The 22622-nt window shown below is 43.4% G+C and overlaps 1 protein-coding gene across 7 annotated transcripts in view; it reads left to right on the top strand.

Moving 5' to 3' along the window:
- Window positions 1-9781: 9781 nt before the first annotated feature.
- The window catches only part of Crem (cAMP responsive element modulator), a 79880-nt gene continuing 67039 nt past the window's right edge, over window positions 9782-22622 (top strand). Inside the window, exon 1 of one of the 7 annotated variants that reach the window (XM_075970690.1) lies at window positions 9782-10033. The gene's annotated coding sequence lies outside the window, so the exon portion shown is untranslated. The remainder of the gene's footprint in view (window positions 10034-22622) is intronic. The other 6 variants (XM_075970672.1, XM_075970671.1, XM_075970673.1 and 3 more) reach the window with 6 other exon arrangements.

Genomic DNA, 22622 nt, shown 5'->3' with positions numbered 1-22622 from the left:
TAAATTATGTACTTTCATGCCCCTGGACCCAGAGTAATCTATGTGTATATGTATGCTGTGATAATAAAGCTGGAAACAGGAAATGTATGCTGAAGTCAATCTTATAAAATGAACATCTGCCATGAATGTTGGGATGACATACAGGTATGGCTTCACAGTATCTGTTATTTGGGTCTGTTGGTGTCAATTGGAGTCTGTGACTTAATCACTTGTAAAACTCTGTTAAAGATTGCTATAAAGTATCCCTCATCCCTTCTCCATGTGATGCTTCCTATGCTGCTCAGTAAATACAGAGCAAAGCCTTTGTTAGGGATGTGTGTGTGTGCACACACACACACACACCCTAGTGGGAGTGGCCTAGCTAAATTTCTTGTGTATTTTCAGTCAAGATACAAGGACTTCTATCCCTTGTGTGGAGGAGAATCTGCTTCCAAATTCATTTGCTTCGCTGGTGGCAGCAAGTCTCCATTTCTCAGCAAATGCTGGCAGGAGACCTCAGCTCCATGCTGTCTATGTGAGCCTCTCTACTTGGCTTCCTGGGTGCCCCACAACTTGTTAATCATCACATAGGTGCACATTATTTAAAGAATAACTATTTTGTGGCTGGAGAGATGGCTTAGTGGTTAAGAGCATTGCCTGCTCTTCCAAAGGTCCTGAGTTCAATTCCCGGCAACCACATGGTGGCTCACAACCATCTGTAATGAGGTCTGGTGCCCTCTTCTGGCCTGTAGACATATACACAGACAGAATATTGTATACATAATAAATAAATAATTAATTAAAAAAAGAATAATTATTTCTAGTTGGGTAGAATATTTTGATTGGTAGAATTTTACATTTGTTAACCTTTGAACTTGCTTTTTTGTTCTTTCAGTACTTGGCGTTGAACTCAGTGCTTTGAGTGTGCTAGGCAGATGGTAATGTGCTCAGGTAGGCCTTGAACTTTTGATATTCTTGTTTTAGTCTCTCCAGAAGCTGGAATTACAGGTGTGGGCCACCATACCTGGCCTCTAGCTTTTATTCATTAACTTATTACACCTTACTTTACATCAAACATATGTTATAGTATTATCCCATGCAATGTTCTAGCTCTTACATGCCATATGCTATGTGGATGCTAGGCACAGCAGGGTTCTGTGTTCAATGAATTTATATTCCAATAAAAGGAGACAAATGAAAATCAGGTAACTGGAAAATACCATCTAATCTACTGATGAATATTGTAATGAAAAGAGTTGGGGAATGTGGACCCCCACCCCTGCCTGCTGTAGTAAACAACTTGTTTTGTAGCTGCTCTGAGCACGAGACCCTCAGGAGTTCCTGATGGCAGGGGAATGGTTTCTGGTGGGCTTGCAGCTCAGAGTTAAGGCATGGCCATTGGAACACAGTAAAGGGAGCAATCTTGGAGCATTTTTGGCGTTCTTGTTTCCAGGATGACGTGTGTGTGTGTGTGTGTGTGTGTGTGTGTGTATTTCAGTCTCCAGCCCCTTGCCCGACTCGCAAACCATCCCGTAGTGCAGGCAGTACACTCCAGGTGTAGTACACGTAGCACAGACGTTACCAGATCGCAGTACACGTACGAGTGCAGACGGTACAGAAAGTAACCACAGTAGCGGATGAAAGTGACTCTGCCGCCGCAGAGAGGTCATTGGAAATGCTTCTCTGGGGACATTGTGTGGAGAGCAAGAAACCAGGCATGGCAGGATTTTCAGAACAGTATATTCATGCGTGGGCAGAGCAGGTGACAAACACCTGGAAAAGAAATGCGTGGTGAGGCCTGTGGAGTGGAACGGAATTGAGTATGACTACAGAATACTGGGCGAAAGCAAAGGGGCATTGCAGAACAGAACTGAAAAGGAAGACAGAGGCCTTTAGCTTGTCTGTTTTTACCAAAGACTAACCTTGCTATGCTCTCCAGGCAATTTTTAAATTCCAGAGAACATGCGTGATGGTTGATTTTTATAGCCAATGCCACAATCACGGATCACTACAATGAAGGTTTTTGGAGCACAGTGGAAGGCAGCAGTATGATCATCCTGTAGGAGAGGTGACTGACCCCATCGCAGAGGGCTCAGTACTGAAAGCAGAGGACAAGGTAAGAGCTGCCTTCTGTGATCCCAGAGTCCCCAGGGAAACACTGCCAGCCATTGCCAGTCCTTGCCAGAGTGTGACTATAACAGCACGATCTAACAAGAAGATAGGAGGAACCCAAGTGCCCCTGGTCACCAAGTGCCAGCAGAACACTGGTGAGTCAAGATGTTCGATGTATTGGTGTCTGGGAAGACTTGATCAGAGTCAAGGTTTCTAAGAACCGGATCATACTGTTTCACAGGTGTTATGTATCAGCATCAGCGGACTCAGTCACAGAATCCCTCAGATCCCTTCTGGGTTGAGTACATTTTAAAGTGGACCTTAGGGGAGGGTTGAACAGGGGAGGGGAGAGTCAGGGAGGGGAGCAGAGAAAAATGTAGAGCTCAATAAAAATCAATTTTAAAAAGCCCTTAAAAAACAAAACAAACAAACAAAAAAAGAGATGCTTCCTGAAAAGCACCCTGGAATTCACAGAGCTCGGTTGCACAGTAACCCTAATTATCACAGTTTCCTAATCTACATGTGGTGTTGATGGTCTGACTTGAGGAGACACTTTTATCTCACTTTTAAAAAAAATATTTATTTATTTATTTATTTATTATTTATACAGTATTCTGTCTGCTTGTATGCCTGCAGGCCAGAAGAGGGCACCAGACCTCATTACAGATGGTTGTGAGCCACCATGTGGTTACTGGGAATTGAACTCAGGACCTTTGGAAGAACAGGCAGTGCTCTTAACCGCTGAGCCATCTCTCCAGCCCCACTTTTATCTCACTTTATTTTTCCTCCTGGTCCAATTTTCTCCAGAGGTTCCCAGGTTTTGGACCTCAAGAAGGGCTCACAGATCAAATTTATACTCTTTTTTTTCTTGTGTCCTCCCAGCTGTAAAAACCAGCATGCCAACACCCCCATCTCATCCTGTTTTAAAATGTCTTTCCTGACAAATCTGAAGTCAGTGCGGAGGATAGCATCTGTGTGTTTTATTCTTCATTGTGATTTTTTCCCTTTCAGGGCCAAGTTGTCTCTGGGAGGACAGATGAACCCAGCTGCATGTCTTCCCACCCACAGCAAAGGCAGTATGACTCACAGCAGTCTCCCACAGCCATGTCCCATATGCGCGATCTCTCTTAGATGACTTTGGCTCACACCTGCTCTTCGAGGAGGCATGCCACTCCATTGCATTTGGAGACAGGCAGCTACATTGGCATTCTCCCAAAGGAGGCTCTATACTCGGACAGGTTGGCCTAGGGTCCATGCTTTATCAACCATCCAGGAAAGGGACAAACCCTCCCTGTGACACAGGGGAAAGTAGTCATCTGTGATCGCCTCCTGACTGTTCTACAATCAAACAGATCAGCTTCCGTTGCATATCTTATCATCTACTGTATGGGCCATGCAAATGCATCTCCCTAGCTTATCTTTGCTTCTGTCAGTCTTGGTTTGAGTACCAATTATGTTGCATGAGTTTTCCTGGGGAGATGAGCAAACATTTCTTCACTCCAGATAGGGCACTGATGGCAGACCAAAGAAATCATTTCACTCAGTGCTAGCTTGGTGAAGCAATGAGTTTATTTGAGCTATTTACAAGACTACATGTGAGGGGCTACTTACAGGAGAATGGGCGAGTCAAAGGCAGCTGCCCACCCCAGCATCTGTGATACTCTGAAAGCTGTATCCTTGGAGCTCCCTGCACAATCTACAGGTAAATCCACTGAATTCTCCTCCAGGCATATCCTGAAATTGCTTACCATTTATAGAACCTTGAGGAGGAATTCCATGAGTCTTATAATTTGGTGAGCTTCCTGAATCTTGTAAGATTTATGTGTGTCAATCTCAAGAGCCTCCATCCTCTCTCTTCCCTCAGGAGGACATGTTTCAACCATGAGAAGATAGCCAGCCATACAACACTTTCATATAAAACAATTAGGAAAAAAATATATAGGACAGTGTATTAGTCAGGATTCTCTAGAGTAACAAAACTCAGAGAATAACCCCCTACACCACACACACACACACACACACACACACACACACACACACACACACGGGATTTATCATAATGGCGTATAGGTTATAGTCCAGCTAATGCAACAATGGCTGCCTATGAATGGAACATCGGAGGATCCAGGTTGGATGTTTTTTAGTTTACTCCTGTTTTTAGTATACTCTGCAATCCAGGAGGGTCTAATGCCAGAGAAGGAATGAATGTGGTCGCAAGGGTGAGAGCAAGCAGGCAAAGAGAGAGAGCTTCCTTCTTCCATGTACATTATATAGGCTGCTAACAGAAGGTGTGGTCCAGATTAGAGGTGGATCTTCCCACACAAACTATCTAGATTAAAGTTGTATCTTCCCACATAGAAGATCTGGATCAGAGGTGAGTCTTTCCACTTCAAATGATCTAACGAAGAAAAAAATACCTCAGGGTTGTGCTCAGTCATTTGGTGTTTAGTAAGTTCCAGATGTAGTCAAGTTGACAGCCAGGATGGACATCAAAGACAGGAAAGTCAAAGCTGGACTATGTGGGGGGGGGGTGGTGAGTTTAATGCAAACAAGAGACAGAGCAAGAGAAAGGGGTGGAGGGGAAGAAAGAGACACTTCCATGTTTTCTCTCATATGTGCAACCTGTGTGTGTGTGTGTGAAAGAGAGAAAGACACATGTGTAAGATAGGAAGAAGAATGAAAGGCAGAGACCAGCAAGATGGGCAAGGATGAGTGAAGGAGGTCGTGGGAATGGTCAATGTGAATAAATCATAAGATATGTGAGTGTAAAATGTCATATGAAGAGTATTTCATATGCCAACTACAAATTAAACATGTTTACATTTATTTACTGTGTGTGTATGTGTACACATATGTGTGCTCATAAGCCAAGATGCATGTGTCAGAGGACAACTGGTGGGAGCCGGTTCTCTCCTTCTACCATATGGATCACAGAGATCAAACCCAGGTCACCAGGTTTGGAGCAAGTGCCTTCACTGTGTGTGGGGGCAGCCTCGACAAAATTACCTTTCTTCCAGAGTGGAGGCATGGGAATTTAGAAATATAGTAAAGAATACAAAGATGAAACAAAAATAATAAAATGCAGAAACACATAGGATAGTATTGGTAGCCCCTCCCCAACCCGCCAAGCCTTGACCCCTCTCCAGAGGAGGGTCAAGACAGCCAGCTAAAATCTTGACTACTCCCCCAGTCTATTTAAACTGCTTTCCAGGAAAGTTCCCTGGTGGTCTCCCACCCCCTCCCCCCCAGAGTGCACCGAGAGCACAGGAATTCCATTAAACCTGAATATATTTTAATTTGGCTTGTTGTGATTTGGCTTGATTGGGATTTTTACGTCGGCAGAGAGCTCGCATTAGGAAAATTCCTAACAGGTTCCTTTGCCATCTTGCTGGCCCCAGTTTCTTCTCTAACAATGATGGAGGTTTTCTGGCTCCCACTTTCACTGTCAATACACAGTGTCTGTGCAAAGAACCATTTAATGTCCATCACATGGTGTTCTTTGTCGTTGTGACAGGGTCTCTCTATGTCCTGTCACACTCTACTGTCCTGGAACTCACTATGTGATCAGGCTCCCTGCCTCTGACTCCCAAATTCTAGGATTAAAGGTGTGCACACTACACCTAGCTATATGACCTTTTAATAGGGATACCTATGTTCTCCTTCTTGGAGGAAGTAGGGCTCAGTTTCATCTTCAGTGGGCCTCTTTTTTTTTTTTTGTTTTGTTTTTTCGAGACAGGGTTTCTCTGTGGCTTTGGAGCCTATCCTGGAACTAGCTCTGTAGACCAGGCTGGTCTCGAACTCACAGAGATCCGCCTGCCTCTGCCTCCCGAGTGCTGGGATTAAAGGCGCACACCACCATCGCCCAGCTCAGTGGGCCTCTTTTTATCAGTTCAGTTATTTTGTCTTAAAATAGGTTTAGCCTCTAAGTAACAAGGAGGGCTCAAGGGGTAACACAGGGATCTGCCTGGGAGGGAGAAACATAACAGATTTTCCCAGTGGACTGGGGAGTAGAGGGGGATAGGAATGGGATTGTCACAAAAAAACAAAACAAACAAAACAAACAAAACCCTGAACCAACCAAATAAACAAATTAAAAAGAAATACTGATTCAACTGACATCATTCCAACATTTTTTTTTTCATAGAACAAAATCAAATTTCTATTCTAATCCTACCTAGGGCTGCACCTCCCAGCAGAAGCCAGTCTGAGTTCACTGTTGTAGAATGTTACTTTTAGGATTTATTTATTTATTTATTTATTTATTTATTTATTTTACAACATTCTGCCTCCATGTATACCTGCATGTCAGAAGAGGGCACCAGATCTCATTACAGATGGCTGTGAGCCACCATGTGGTTGCTGGGAATTGAACTACAGGACCTCTGGAAGAACTGCCAGTGCTCTTAACCACCGAGCCATTTCTCCAGCCCCTAGAATGTTACTTTGATTATGTAAAGGTGTGTTACTTTGTTTATGCTACATTTGTTTATGTTACATTTGTTTAATTATGTAAAGATGTGTTGCATTTGTTTTACTTTTCCTGCCTAAGGCAACTAATGGTCTAATAAAAAACTGAATGACCAATAGCTAGGCAGTAGAAGGATAGGTGGGGCTGGTGGGAAGAGAGAATGAGCTGGAGGAGGAAGCTAGGCTTGAGAAAATGAGAGAGAAGCAGATACCTCGGGTCAGCAGGAGCAGCCAGTGAGGAGAAGCAGGAAAGTAGGACATACAGAATCAAAGGTAAAAAGCCCCCGAGGCAAAACATCTGTGAAGAGAAACAGGTTAATTTAAGTTATAAGAGCTTGTGGGACAAGCATAAGATAAGGCCAAGCATTCATAACTAATAATTAGTCCCCATGTCATGATTTGGGGGCTGGTTGATGTCCCAAACGAAAGCCTGCTACAGTTAATCTTCTTTGTGTGGGAAACTCAAAATCATCGGGCAGTTGAATTTGTTGTCAAGTAAAAACACACAGAAAGAGATCTGAATGTCAACCTTCATTCTATACTTGATTTTAAATGAAGGCTTGGTGATGTAGCTTAGGGGTTGAGTAAACAGCTAGCTAGTGTAAGACCCAAACTTTTATCTCCAACCATGGAACTGCTTTAAAAAAAAAATAGCTTAATCCCTGCAAACAACTTTAGTGTTTGGTTTTAGTTTTGGCTGCAGGCAGTCTGTGAGCTATAATTCCCTGCCTTAGCTCCTCCTGGCTGGGGTTGTAGAAGAGAGCCACCACATCTACCTTAACATAAGAGCAGCCATTAGCGAAGTACTATTTAGCTGCCTTAAAGGTAATACAATTCTAACAAGGAGACACACCCAATTAGTGTGAAAATAAAGGCTGTAAGGGTTGGAAAATGTAAAGCGAATGAGTCGACAAGTGGTTCAGGGCTATAGTGCTACATAGAAATTATCTCACAGCTTTTTAAACTGATCTGCAACTTTTTTTTTTGTTGTTGTTTGTTTGATTTTCAAGAGAGGGTTTCTCTGTAGCTTTGAAGCCTATCCTGGAACTAGCTCTTGTAGACCAGGCTGGGCTCGAACTCACAGAGATCTGCTTGCCTTTGCCTCCGGATGCTGGAATTAAAGGCGTGCACCACCACCTGGCATAATTAGCTTTATAACCTACAAAATTCTAATGTCTCTACAGTATCAAAATCCTAATCAGTCCACCAATCTCTGCAGATAAAGACTCCTTCCACGATTTTTTCTTCACAGCCAAACACAGCTTCTCTATAGAAATTTTTGTTCAATATATATAGATACAATAAATAATATGTATAAATAAAAATATAATATATTCATAAGTCACCCCCTGTGGCTGGTGAGAAGGTTCAGTGGGTAAAGGCACCTGCCTCCAAGCCTGAGCCCACATGGTGGAAGGAAGAGAGCTGACTCCACATACATATACATACATGTCACAAAATAAATAAATGCAATATTTTTATATTTACTTATTGTTTTTTGTTTTGAGCCAGAGTTTCTTTGTGAAGCCCTAGCTTTCAATTGGAACTAGCCAGTTTGTAGCCCACACTGGCCTTGAACTCATAGGAATCTTCCTGCCTCTGCCTCTGTGTGCTGGGTTTAAAGGCATGAACCATGGTACCCTGCAACTGATCAGGTTTTATTCTGACTTTTTTGTATGCATTACAACTAGAATAATTCGGGTTGCCCACAATTTGGTAAATAGCAGTCTTTTATTACTGTGTCTCCTCTAACGCAAGCCTTAGATATCAAACAACGATTTGGTTTTTGTTGTAGGTTTTTTTGTTTTGTTGTTTTTGGTTTTTCGAGACAAGTGTTTCTCAGTGCAGTCCTGGCTGTTCTGGAACTTGCTCTGTAGACCAGGTTGTCCTCAGAGAGCCGCCAGCCCCTGCCTCAAGTGCTGATTCTTGAGTTTGACGACCTAGAGAAGTGCTGTGACTCCCAGTTCCATCCCTGCTCTACAGTACTTTTTCTCACACAAAATATCCCTTTTGCACTTGGGCTATCTTCTAGGCATTTCCTTCACTGCGGTGCACCACGCCCGTCTGCGCTCCATGCGCCACCATACCCTTTGTGAACCAGGCAAGGGGCTGGAGATTGAAACACACAGACTCCTAGAGAGACCGGTCATCTTTGAAACAAGTGTTCACAGCTCCCAACACTTCACAGCAATTTTTCTTTTATTTATTTCTTTTTTTTAAAGATTTATTTATTATGTATTCAGTGTTCTGCCTGCATATATCCCTGAAGGCCAGAAGAGGGCACTAAATCTCATTACGGATGGTTGTGAACACATGTGGTTGCCGGGAATTGAACTCAGGACCTTAGGAAGAGCAGGGAAAGCTCTTAACCACTGAGCCGTCTCTCCAGCCCCACCGCTACTTTTCTAGAGATTTTCTTGAAAGAGTGTTGGTTCAGTTTGTTTAGGATCTTATAGTGATTTAGTTTTAAGAAAGGCCCTGTCTTCAGAGAAGCAGACCCTCCAGGAGGGCATAGTGTAAGACGAGGGTTTAGAAAGGTACTGATTACAGGTGACTGCTTTACAGGCATTATGCAAAATCTCACGGTTCCCATCTGAATGAAACCGAAACTGCATTATAACAGGCTCTAAAAAAAATCTTGCCTTTTACAAGACGTCTTTCTTTCTTCTGCCACACGTTTGCCTAAGATCTGTAGCTTTTTCTTTGAGACACTGAAGGGAACAAGTTCTCCCGGGAGACAGCAGGGTTAGAAATAAGGACCCTGTCTGAGTAGGCCCCGAGTAGCGGTGTGCTCCAGAACCACGGACACCGCCAAGGGGGGCGCTCTTGAGGCCGGGGTGTCCGGGAGGACATAGTTACGAGCACGCACCTCCGGCAGGGACGGAGTCCCCCACACTTGGGAGCTGAGGCTGGGGAATGGAGTCATCCTAGATAGCATTGACGCCGTCGCGGAAGGAGTTGGAACGGAAAGCACTTTAAGGCGCACGCGCAGAGGAGGTTGCTTCCGGTTTCCTACCCCATCCCTTAGCCCCCTCTTAGTATTCGGCTCCACCGGACTAACGCGTCAGTAGCCCCGCCCCAAGCGTTAACCCCACCCACCAAGGCCCCGCCCCTCCTATTCCCCCCATTCTATTTAATTGTTGGGTTGTCAGCTCTGCAATCCCGCTGACGGCCAGCAGGGGGCAGAGTTCGAGCCTGCGACTTTTTTCCTCCTCCGCCCGCTTCGGAGGCGGTGGGCGTGGGGGAGGGGAGAGGAGGGCGGGGCCGGAGGCCCCGAGGCCCCTTGCGGTCGGCTGCTCGCGCTACTTTCTGTTCGCGTCGGCGGAGAGGCCGCGACGACCGCATCAGAGCTGACGTGGGTGCGACGTGGGGCCGCCGTCGCCGGGTTGCCTGGGCGGCGGCCGTCGGGCTCTGCGTCCCCACCTCCTCCCGTCGTAATCAGTGACGAGCCCGCTACGTAAACCCTTCGCGGCGGGTAAGTGGCGCGCCAGCCTCGCATCACAGCCCGCGGCGGGCGGCGGCTGCTCGGGACGGGGTCTTCCGCCCGGCCCGGCCCTGCCCTCCTTGCCCGGCCCTGCCCTGCCCTTCCCGCACCGCCGCCCGCCCGCTCGCGACTCGCCACGGAGCTCAGAAAGTCCCGAGCGGGCAGCCGGCCGGCCGCGCTTCACCTTGGTGCCGGCGGGAAAGCCGGGCTGCCGCTCGGGCTCCTCAGCGGCCCGGGCCGCCGTCACGCCTTCGCCCCAGCGCTGCGTACGCGGTGTAGATAAATAACGAACCCCAAGTCTTCAAAAAGCGAGACGCGGAGCCGCCACGATCGAGCCATCTGGTCCCCACACGCCACAGAGCCGGTGTGTCGGGGGAGGGGGAGCGGCACGGCGAGACGCAGTTGGGGTCCCGGGGGTCTCTGATGACTTGAATCCCCAGAGCCGCGGAGTAGGGGAGTTCTCCCCTCTTTCCGCGGCAGACGCTTACGGTGCCAACCCCCACCCGGGAAAGCTGGTGTCTGCTCGCCGTCGCCCCAAAGTGGAGCTAGAGCCCCTTGGTCCGCGTGGTTTAGGTGACCTCCTGCTTTTCTGCACGGTTTGAGGCGGGGCCGACCGGACTGCCTTCATCCAGCATCACATTAATTACAATAATAGTTTATGATCGTACTTTCACCCCGGCCGCCACGACTTTCTTTCTTGCAGTTTTTGGTAAAATCTTTTTCCCTTCTTAACATACCTATTCTTTGAATCTCTGAACTTCAGACTCCTCAGATTGTTTTGTCCAATAAATGTGATTTTTTTTTTTGAGAGTCTCAACCCAGATTCTTGAACTGGTTATGTAATGGATGACCTTGAACCTCTGACCCCCCCCCCCATGTCACCTCCTGAGTGCTGGGATTTACCATAATGCCATAGTGTGTATGTTTAATCAAACAAAACTTTGGAAAGAGGTTTTAATCCTTCACATGTGAACTGTAATGCCATTCTAAACACTGAAATGACACGAGCTATTTTGGTGAAACTGTAAATAGATCAGTGTAACTAGTTTTCCCAAGTGACAGTGCTTCATGTGTAATTTTGGAAGTGTGAAATTGTAGTCACAGTGTATCTGTTTGTAAGATATGAATAAATTTTTAAATGTATAAACACAGAGGAACTTTTAGTCTTTTTACTTTTACATTGTGCCCAAAAGTTAATGAAATTTCCCTATACTGAAAATTTAACATGGTCCAACACCAAAGAGGATAGACTATATTCTGATCTTTACAGAGGTAAATGACTGCATGCTCACCCAGTCTTGCTTAGAATATAGCATATTATCAAAAAATGTTAAGATACATGGGAATCCTGACCAAATCTTTTCTAATATAAGCATTTCTCATTTTCTTTCTCTTAATATCATCTGAATAAAGATTGGGCCATAAAATTGAGTCAGGCTATTGCTGAAGGTAGGCAGTCTGCTGGGATGCTTACAATTGCCCTGTCCCATTTAGATAGACTTCTTTAAATAATTTAAAAAAATTTTTAAGGTGTGTGTGTGTGTGAGAGAGAGCGCACACATATGCTGCTATGTATATTTGGATGCTCTCTGAGGTCAGAAAAGTGTGTGTGTGATCCCTTGGAGCTGCCTGGTTTGGGAGCTGGGACCTGAACTCAGGTCCTCTGGAGGAATAGGAAGGGTTAATAGCCGAGCCAGCTCTCCAATCTGTTTATGTAGACTCTGTAGAAATGAAACTGAACAGTGTGAACTCTTGGCGTTGAGAGGCTGTAACTTTTACAACAGTGTTAGAACTATTAGTTGAGAGGAAATAAACCTGAAAAATCTGAAATTTCAAAGTGTATTTTTACTTTATTGAACTGATGAGTTTCATATATGAAAACACTTTTTGATGTTTGTTTTGAGACAGGATCTCACTGTGTGTGTCCCAGGATGTCCTTGAACTTGTGATTCTGCCTCAGCTTCCCCAAGTGCTGGAATTATACGTGTGTGCCACCAGACTTGACCAAAAACAGCTTTGAAAAGATATAAGAACATTGGATGTGGTTTCAAAATTATCAATTCAGGAACTTAAACACCCAGATGTTAGGAAAAATGTCTCACCTGTAACACAATGGGCATCAATAATTTCCTTCACTTTAGTGCTGTAACACTGTCTAGTGTTGGAGAGCCACAGAGGAAATACATGAAGGTTTTTGTTTTGTTTTTTTTTGAGACAGGGCTTCTCTGTATAGCCCTGGTTGTTCTGGAACTCACTGTAGGCCAGGCTGGCCTTGAACTCAGAAGTCTGCTTGCTTCTGCCTCATGAGTGCTGGGATTAAAGACATATGCCATCATCACCTGGCTACATGAAGTTTTTAAAATGTGCTTTTCCACCATGATAACTGTATAGTAATGAGTGTGATGTGTAAGACTGAAAGTTTTGTTTCCTAATGCTGTAATAAGAGTATAAAGAAAATCACAGGTAATTTTAGCGGGGAATTGTCTTTATGGAGACCTTCTTCCCACGTAGAACCAGGTTGCTCTTCACCTTGGGATCCTCTTGCAGCTCAGAATAGAATAGTGTCTCAATTTATTTTTCTTTGATGGTGCAGTTTTATTTTGTTTGAAAATGTTGTCTTGGTTATTTTTCTATTGCCATGACAAAATACCATGACCAAGACATGCTTATAAAAGAAAGCATTCAATTGGGATCCTGGTTCCAGAAGCTTAGAGCCCATGACCATCATGATGGGGAGCATGGCAGCAGGCAGATAGACGTGCTGCGGTGGTAGCTGAGCACCTGGATCTGCTCCACAAGCATTAGGCAGAGAGCTAACTGGGAATGGTGTGGGCTTTTGAAACGTAAAAGCTCACACCAGTGACATACCTGGTCCAACAAAGTCACACCTCCTAATCCAGTGGTTTCAACCTGTGGGTCACAACCCTTTCACAGGTATCCTGCATATCAGATAGTTATGATTCAGAATAGTAGCAAATTTGATTATGAAGTAGTAGTGAAAATAATTTTATGGTTCACTACAACATGAGGAACTGTATTAAAGGGTCACAGCATTAGAAAGGTTGAGAGCCACTGTCCTAATCATTCCCAAATAGTTCTACCAATCACAGACCAAGCATTCAAATATTAGAGCCTTTGGAGGCCTTTCTCATCAGACCGTCATGAATGTTTTCAGAGAATCCTTTTTCTTCAATGATGAGTAACAATTATCAAACCCGGCTTTGCATTTGCTAGGCAAATACTCTACCACTAAGCTACAGGCTCATCTTAATTTGGTAGGATGAAAGCCTCCAGGTTTAGAAGTAGGGCGACTTTATCATGATAAAGACAGACACATCCAGAGGCTCTGGATGCTCTTATTTTTTGTGATTGTGTGTGTGTGTTCACATGAATGTGCAGTATACTCTGTGTGTGTGTTGCTTTTTGCTGTATTTCCTTGAGACTCTCGTTGACCTGGAAGCTTTCCATTTGAGCCAGGCTGGGTGGCCGGAGAGCTCTTGAGATAAATATCTCTGGGGTTAATGGCATGCACAGTCATGCCTAACTCTTTAGGTGAGTGCTGGGAATTTGAACTCCGGTCCCCAGGTCTTCATTCTTACAGAACAAGCATTCTTGCTCTTTGAGCTATCGTTATAGCCTAGAATGCTTTATTTTTATTTGTTTATTTTGAGGCAAAGTCTCATGTTACCCAGGTTAGACTCAAACTTCCTGTGTAGCTGAGGGTGGCCTTGAACTAACAGTCCTCTTGCTTCTACATCTCAGGTGCTGGGCAGATGTTGTATTTGTAAAATTGCCAAAGCAATTACATTTGGTTAGTCATGTTACTTAAAGACGTTTTAAAAAAGATTTTTATTTTACACGTGTGTTTTGCATGCATGTATGTCTGTGTAGCACATGCATGCTTATTACTCACGAGGCCAGAAGAAGTTGTCTGATCCCCTAAAACTGAGTTATAGATGCTTGTGAGCCACCATATGAGTGCTGGGAATAGAACCCAAGTTTTGCAAGAACAACAAGTGCTTTTAATCACTGAGTCATCTCTCCAGCCCCTTAGGTATTCTGTTCAGATACTCAAGCCAGAATCAAGTTAGGTAAGTATAATAACTGTTTAAATTCTTCTCTCTGAATAATGGCTAATTTGAGTATCAATTTTCTCATATTCATGTCTTTATTTTTATAAATTTTAATATCTTTATTTTTATAAATTTTATGTGTATGGGTGTTTTGTTTGCGCATGCCTCCCTCCCCCACCCCCCGTGTTTGTGGTAATGTGGTACAGAGCAATGGAAAATGCCAGGTGTTCTTACCACTCTGCACAGTCTCATAGACATAGTTTTTTGGTTATGCTAATTATAGTTTTAGTTTTGAATTCTTTTTCTTTTTTTCTTTCAACAATTTCTTGCAAAAACTTAGCAGTGCAAGATTAAAAGATTTTACTGTTGGTATTTAAAAAGGAATAAAACCCTAAAACTTTGATTGTTATATACATGTCTTATGTAGTACTTTTATTTTTAAAATAATGCCTCCACAGTGTGTTGTATTTATCTCTAACTATAGTATACAGCCCAAAGCAAAAATTTAAAAGTCATTATTAATTATGTGTTTGTATCTTCATGTTGGTATATGAATGTAAATGCAGGTGCCAAAAGCGGCCAGAGCTGTCAGAGTCAGACCTCCCATAGCTGGAGGAATTACACATGGTTGTGAGCCACTTTTTCATTTTGAACCTGTGCCCTCTGTAAGAACAGCAAGTGCTCAGAACGGTTGAGCTATCTCTCTAGCCCCCCAATACACACACACACACACACACACACACACACACACACACATACACTAGGTAAAAGTCACTTTCAAAACATGTAGCTTAGTTTTCAGAGGTGTAGCTTTCTTTTTAAATGATTTTATCATCTAAAATACTGTTTAACACAGCTCTAAAACTTCAGCACATGTGTCTAGCATAGTGAGGTCTGATAATAACCACATTTACTAATTAAACAGATACTGCTGGCAAGCATTTGGGTGGCTAGAGAACTGCAGTCGTAGGTTTCATAGGGGTGGAGGTCATCAGCCAATTGGCATTTGGCCTCCGCCTTCTGAGTGCTGGGTTATGTGCTTTGTTAGAAAATTCTTTATATATATTTATTTTTCTCTAGAATGTTACATTGTAATATTTGTTCAGTTAACCAAAGCATAGTACATGTCTATAATGCTCCAAATATAAGTCTAATGCAGTTTTTTTCTGTGCTCTTCATGGATGTTGATGGGTGCTGACAGAGCATTGTAATTAATTGAAGCTTTTATGCCAGGGAGTGAAAACAAAGCAACATATTGGTGCCAGGTGAGCTAAGTGCCAGGTGCTGTTTCTGTAATCAAGTTTTCATGGTCATGGTACACAAGTCTCCACCAAATGTCTTCAGAAACCTAGATCTAGGAAAAGGAATTTTTGAACTAAGGTTTTGTACTTTATAGAAACTGTTATTTGCCCAATGCCTATGGCCAGCATTCAGGATACTCAGGCAGGAGGATTACTGCCAGTTTGTGGGTATTCTGAACTACAGAGAATCTGTTTGAAATACCAAAAACCAAAACAAACAACTCACACACAACTCCCTAACTAGGAGTGTACTTTAGTGATAGAGTGCTTGCCTAACCTGCATTAGGCCCTAGGCTTAATCTCTAATACTACATATACAATCACACATAAAAACAATTAAAAATTTCAAATCATGCATGGTTCATACTGAAATAAACTGGGAACTCTGCTTCAACAAATCCTCACAAAGTCCTTCTGAATCCGGGGGCTGGAAATGATGGAATTGCATTCTTTAACCCCTCAGTGCCCTTATAATGAGCTTTAAATGTCCCACAAATCGCTAAAGTCAGTATGCTTAGAACTTTGCATATTTGTCCTTAAGATGAAGGGAACTATGGGTAATTTCAGGCGAGGAAATAGCATTTCAAACCATGCTGTGACCAAATGAAGCAGATTGCAAGAAGTTGAGAGGTTTGAATGAGGTGTAGGAGGGAAGTACTTAACTCCCTCTTGCCCGAATATGACTAGGGTGGTAGCTAGAAGCACAGCAGAGTGAACAAAGTTGAAGGGACGATGACATTAGGAGATAGAATTATCAGGACTGAATAGTGGTTCTAATCCCACATTCCAAGAACAGCTAGATGTAGTGATATTTCATTTGTATTTTAATAAGTAAAGCTGGCCTGAGGATCAGAGAGTAAAACAGCTGCACTGATGAGCCATGCAGACCAGACAGTGATGGCACACACCTTTAATTCCAGTAGCCACGCAGACCAGACAGTGATGGCACACACCTTTAATTCCAGTAGCCATGCAGATCAGGCAGTGGTGGCACACACCTTTAATTCCAGTAGCCACGCAGACCAGACAGTGATGGCACACACCTTTAATTCCAGTAGCCATGCAGACCAGACAGTGATGGCACACACCTTTAATTCCAGTAGCCACGCTAGTTTACTGTAGAAACTGAGCTGTAGTGGTGCATGCCTTTAATCCCAGAACTAGAGAGGATTATAAAATGGGAGGAGACAGCTCTCAGTCTTAGTCTCGTTCTGAGATTCCTGGAGGCAGGATCGCCATTTTCAGACTGAGGTAGATGTAAGAGTCAGTGGCTGGCCTCTTTGTTTTTCTGGGTTTCAGGTTGAGCCCCAATCTCTGTTTCTGGGTTTTAATTAATCATGCTACAGCTGGACATTTCAGGTTCAGTGATGTGGCTGCAGAAAATGGATATTTGGTAAGTGTTGAGCTCACAGAGCTCATAAGGAGTAGAACTCCAGTTCATACTCCATCAACTCACAATACTCTTTACCCAACTCCATCAGTGTTCTGAACTGGTCAGCCACATTTCCACCTCAGGAACTGGGGACAAAGGTACGGTGTAAAGGGAGAGAACTGCTAGGGTTCTGAGTCGATAGTTCTGCCAGTCAGTGAAATCAGAGTACAGCAGGAGATAACTGCTGGATGGGGAGGGAGCTTTGGGTTAACTTTGAACATGTGTTTGAGACATGTGAGCCCACCAGAGACACCTGGCAGATTCTTGGGAGCCTGATGTTCGGAAGAAGTGTAGTCTGAAGTGAAATTTGAGAATCATCAAACGAAGATGAAATGGCCTAGGAAGTGTGTGGAGCATTGTTGTTCCTGGAGGCCTGTGGAAAACTAACCTTGTTTGTTTTGTTTTGTTTGTTTGCTTTTTTGAGACAATCTCACTGTATAGCACAGGCTTGCCTGGAACTTGCTACTTACACTGCCTTCCCAGTGTTAGAATAAAAGACATGCACTACCACACCGAGCTGTAATGCCAATTTTTAAAATTTATTTATTATGTATACAATATTCTGTCTGTGTGTATGCCTGCAGGCCAGAAGAGAGCACCAGGCCTCATTACAGATGGTTGTGAGCCACCATGTGGTTGCCGGGAATTGAACTCAGGACCTTTGGAAGAGCAGGCAATGCTCTTAACCTCTGAGCCATCTCTCCAGCCCCCTAATGCCAATTTTTTAAGAGTGGATCAACAGATGTGGTTTATACAGGCTCATGCCTGTGCCCTCAGCAGCAGTTGGAAGGCAGAGGTCGGAGGATCATCGTGAGTTTGAAACCAGGCTGATCTAGAGTGAGATCCTGTTTCAAGTGTTTATTTTATTTTATTTTGTGTGTAGGTGTTTTATTTGTGTTTATGCCTCTATGTTATGTGCATGCCTAGTACCTTCGGAGTACCTTCGGAGGCTTCAGAGGCTTTCAGTTCCTCTGGGACTGGAAGTATGTATGGTTGTGACCACCATGTGGGTTTTGGGAAGAGAATCCTGGCTTTCCGGAAGAGCAGTCAGTGCTCTTAGCCACCAGGCCATCAGTCAAGCCTCAAGATCTTGTTTCAGAACCAAAAATCAAGACAGAACAAAGGGCTGAGTGATGTGGAAGAAAAAGCAGAAGGTAGTGTTATACAGACTTCAAGAGGGTTAGAATTTAAGCAAAGTGGGGAATGCTGAAGAGGCATTAAGGGAAATGGAGCCTAAAAAACATCCTATAGGTTTGGCAACTTGGTAGCTAACCAGAGAGAGCATCTTAGAGAGAGGGTGGAATGAATTATTTCTCTGATAATTCCATGCCAGAATCTAGTTTGTTATTGAGGCTAATCTTTTGTCACACTTGCGATGCCAGGAAGCTGGTCACAGTGCTGACTGCCGCTAGGAAGAGGAAGTGAGTGGCTGCGCCTAAGTTTCACTGAATACCTTTTCCTCATATTTTTTCTTTTACATTGTGATGTTTTCTTTGTTGTCATTTTGAGAGTTAGTCTCACAGTTTAGTCTTAGCTGGCCTGGAACTTGCATTTAGACCAGAGTATCCTTGAGCTCACAAAGATCTGTCTGTCTCTACCTCTCAAGTGCAGAGATCCCCCCCCCCCCCCACTTTAGAAACATTTATGTTTTTCAGTCTGGGCACGGTGGCAAATATCTTTAATCCTAGCACACTGGAGGCAGGTGAGTTTTTGTAAATTCAAACCCAGCTTGTGTATATAGCGAGCTCCAGGTAGTGAGGTCTACACAGTGATACTTTGTTTCAACAACAAGCAACAGCTACAGAGTATATTATTTATTCAGAACAGACAGAATGGTTTAGTGGGTAAAAGTGCTTGCTATGCATGCCTGATGATCAGACTTTAATTTCTAATCTTATACTGAAAGGAGAGAATTGATTCCACAAAGTTATCTTCTGACATCCACTTGTCTACCTCCTCATATAAAATAATAAAACTAAAAATTAAAAAGATATTATTTGATGAATTAAAATATTTTGTACTGAAATATAGGTATCAGTTATTTTCTATTCTGTTGTCCTGTGATCAGATATTATTATTATTATTCTTTGTTTATATATTCCTCCTTTAGACTGCAGGCTCTTGGAGAGCACACTGTCTACACTCTGCTCTCCAGTGTCGCCAGGATTTTGCATAAGAGCTTGACATGTAACAGATAATGATCACTATTTAATGGACCAATGGTTCCTATCCTTTCTCTTGGTTATAGGAATTTTAAAGAGGATAAGATGTTTCCTCATGAAATGCTAGCATTATATAATTAACAGTAAGGGTTAATATCAAGGAATGGTGCCCTTTGTTATTAAAAATTTTATATTAATATTGTTGTGGGGGGTGGGCGGGGCTTGTATGCCATGTTTTTAGATCAGAGGACAACTTTGTCAAGTTGGTTCTCTCCTTCTCTCTTTACATGGGTTCTGGGGATTGAAGTCAGACCACCAGGCTTATATAGCAAATGCCTTATCAGTTAAGCCATCTTGTCAGTCCTTCATTATTTTTATTTAATATGTATAGGTGGTTTGCCTGCATGTATGTCTGTGTGCTATGTACAAGCAGTACCTGGGGAGTCCGGGGGAGGGCATTGGCTCCTCTGGAACTGGAGATTGGAGTTTAGAGTTGTTAGATACTGTGTAGATGCTGAGAACCAAATCTGGATCCTTTGGGAGAGCAAGTGTTGTTAACTGATGAGCCTTCTCTCCAGTGGATTGCTTCAGTCCTTTTAATGCAGGGTGTCTTGTAGCTCAAGCTGGCCTTGAACTCCCTATGTATCCAGAGAATGTTGAACTCCTGATTCCCCTACTTCAACTTCACAAGTGCTGGGATTACAGGTGTATGCAAAAGAGTGGCAAGCCTGACTGTTGTCTGAAGTTTCAAAGAGGCCCAGAGTTCTGGGAGCAGTGTGCCCATGACCACGCCCTGAATTTCTGGCATTCTTTCTAACTCTGAGATGAAGTCTTAGACATCTTGGTCTTTTTCTTTATCAGTTTTACCATATTTTACAATGTCATGTTTAGAAGTAAAAAAAATGGTTAAATTAAAAAAAATTTATCATGCTGAATGTACCCCTTTAAATTCAGTACTTGGGAAGCAGAGACAGGCAGATCTTCTGGGTCAGGCCAGTTTGGTCAATACTGTGATTCCAGACCAGCCAGAGTTGCATAGTGAATCTTATCTAAAAAAAAAAAAGTTTTATTTATGTGTCTGTGTGAGTATGTAAATATGTGTGCAGCTGATGGTAGAGACCAAAGGAGAGCATTAGATAAATTCCTTGGAGCTGGAGTAACAGGCAGTTGTGAGCCACCCAATGGGCAGGAACCAAACTCAGGTCTTTGAAAGAGTACAAATACTCTTAGACATTGCGCCATTTCTTGAGCCCCTCTCTTCAACCCTCCTCCTCCTTTATTATTATTATTTTTTAGACAGGGTTTCTCTGTGTTACAGCCCTGGCTGTCCTGTAACTCTATCTATAGATCAGGCTGGCCTTGAACTAACAGGGATCCTGCTGCCTTTGCCTCCTAAGTGCTGGGATTAAAGGTGTGTGCAACCCTGCCCAGCCTATTTCTTTCTACAGTTATTTTGTGTGTGTGCACGCGTGTGTATACACATGTATGTTTGCATCTGTGGATGCCTGAGACAAGGCATATATGAAGGTCAGTGGGAATCTGTTCTCTTGTCTTTGCATCGGTTCCAGGGATTGAACCCAGGCCATTAGGCTTGGCAGCAAGTAGCTTTACCAGATGAGCCTTCTTACATGACTCTAAAAATATTTTACTTACTTAGGCAACAGCCTGTGTGTTTGTTTATTCTTTTTTTTAAATTTATTTATTTATTAAGGATTTCTGCCTCCTCCCCGCCACCGCCTCCCATTTCCCTCCCCCTCCCCCGATCAAGTCCCCTTCCCTCATCTGCTTGAAGAGCAATCAGGGTTCCCTGACCTGTGGTAAGCCCAAGGACCGCCCACCTCTATCCAGGTCTAGTAAGGTGAGCATCCAAACTGCCTAGGCTCCCCCAAAGCCAGTACGTGCAGTAGGATCAAAACCCCACTGTGATTGTTCTTGAGTTCTCAGTATTCCTCATTGTCCGCTATGTTCAGGTAGTCCGGATTTATCCCATGCTTTTTCAGACCCAGGCCAGCTGGCCTTGGTGAGTTCTCGTTTGTTTTTTTGAGACAGGGTTTCTCTGTGTAGCTCTGGCTGTCCACACCAGCCATTTAAAGTGACTGAGAGGAAGTTTTTGGATGAAGTGGTAGTTTAGAGTGCAGGCTGGTCCTGTACTGCACACCTCTATTCCCAGCACTCAACACAGAGGTGGGAAGGTCTCTGTAAGTTCAAGGGCAGCCAGGGCTGACTAGTGAGACCATTTTTCAGGAGAAAAAATTTTCTGCCAAAACTCAATGTTGAATTTAAGGTAAAAGAAAGTAGCTGAATATTTTATTGCAATGGAGTGAAATTTAAGAAAATGATAAATTTCATCTGGAGAGATGGTTCCAGCAGTTAAGAACACATACTACTCTTTAGAGGACCCAAGTTTAAGTCCTAGCACCACATTCAGGGGATCTGACACCTCTGGCCTCTGTAGGCATCTATACTCTCTAGGGGGATGGATACCACACTTAGAAAATAAAACTAAGTCTCTAAAAAAAAGGTAAAATGATAAAAATCATTACCTTTTTGGTTTTTATTTATTTAAAAAAGAAAACACTATCTTTTTTCATTACACATACCAATCCAAGTTCCCACTCCCTCCCCTCTTTCTATTCCCTCCATTTCCCCCTCTCCACTCCCCATCCCATCCTCAGAGAGGGTAAGGCACATTGCTTTGGAGAAGGTTCAAAGCCCTCCCTACTGTATATATCTAGGCTGAGCAATGGTTCCATCCAAAGAGAATAGGTTCCCAAAAAAACCAGTACAAGCAGTAGGGATAAATCCTGGTGCCACTGCCAGTGTCCCCTCAGTCTGCCCCAGCCATGCAATTGTCAGCCACACTCAGAGGGTCACTAGTTTGATCCTATGCTGGTTCCTTCCCTGTCTGGCAGGTGTTGGTGAGCTCCCATTAGCTCAGACAGACTCTGTCAGTGGGTGTCCCCATCATGGTCTTGACCCCTTTGCTCATATTCTCATTAAGTTTATGAAGTTACCTTTGCCTTTGTAAATAGTGGATAGCTGAGTGTTATACTGAGTGTGGGATTAGATGGTACTGCTTTCATTCCAGTGGATATGAGTAATCCAGTGTAAGTCATATGACTCCTTCTTCCTAGGAAGGGGAAAACATTGAGTAATGAATTGATAAGGCTTTTTTTGTAATTGCTGTTTGTTTTCTTAGATACTTTCACTATGGAACTCTGGGTGGTCTGTGACTATATAGATTAGGGTGGCCTGGAACTCAAAAGAGTTCTGCCTATCTCTGCTTCTCAAGTGCTAAGATTAAAGATATGTGCCGCTATGCCAGATATAATGGTGCATACCTCTAAGCCAGCACTTGAGAGGCAGAGGCAGTCAGATCTCTGTAGTATGATGCAAGCCAGCCAGGGCTACATAGCAAGTTCCAGGCCAGAAAGGGCTAAAAAAAAAAAACCAACAAAAAAAAAAAAACCCTGTCTCAAAAAATGATAAAAAGGAGAGAGAGAGAGAGAGAGAGAGAGAGAGAGAGAGAGAAAGAGAGAGAGAGAGAGAGAAGAAATTTCTAGCTCAGCACTGAGAGATTTAATTTTTTAAAAATAAACTATTATGACCTCC

Source organism: Microtus pennsylvanicus, chromosome 4, assembly GCF_037038515.1.
Source record: "Microtus pennsylvanicus isolate mMicPen1 chromosome 4, mMicPen1.hap1, whole genome shotgun sequence".
NCBI classification, from domain to species: Eukaryota; Metazoa; Chordata; class Mammalia; order Rodentia; family Cricetidae; genus Microtus; species Microtus pennsylvanicus.
Note: the sequence above shows the minus strand (reverse complement) of the source record. Positions and strands in the feature narration are given on the sequence as shown.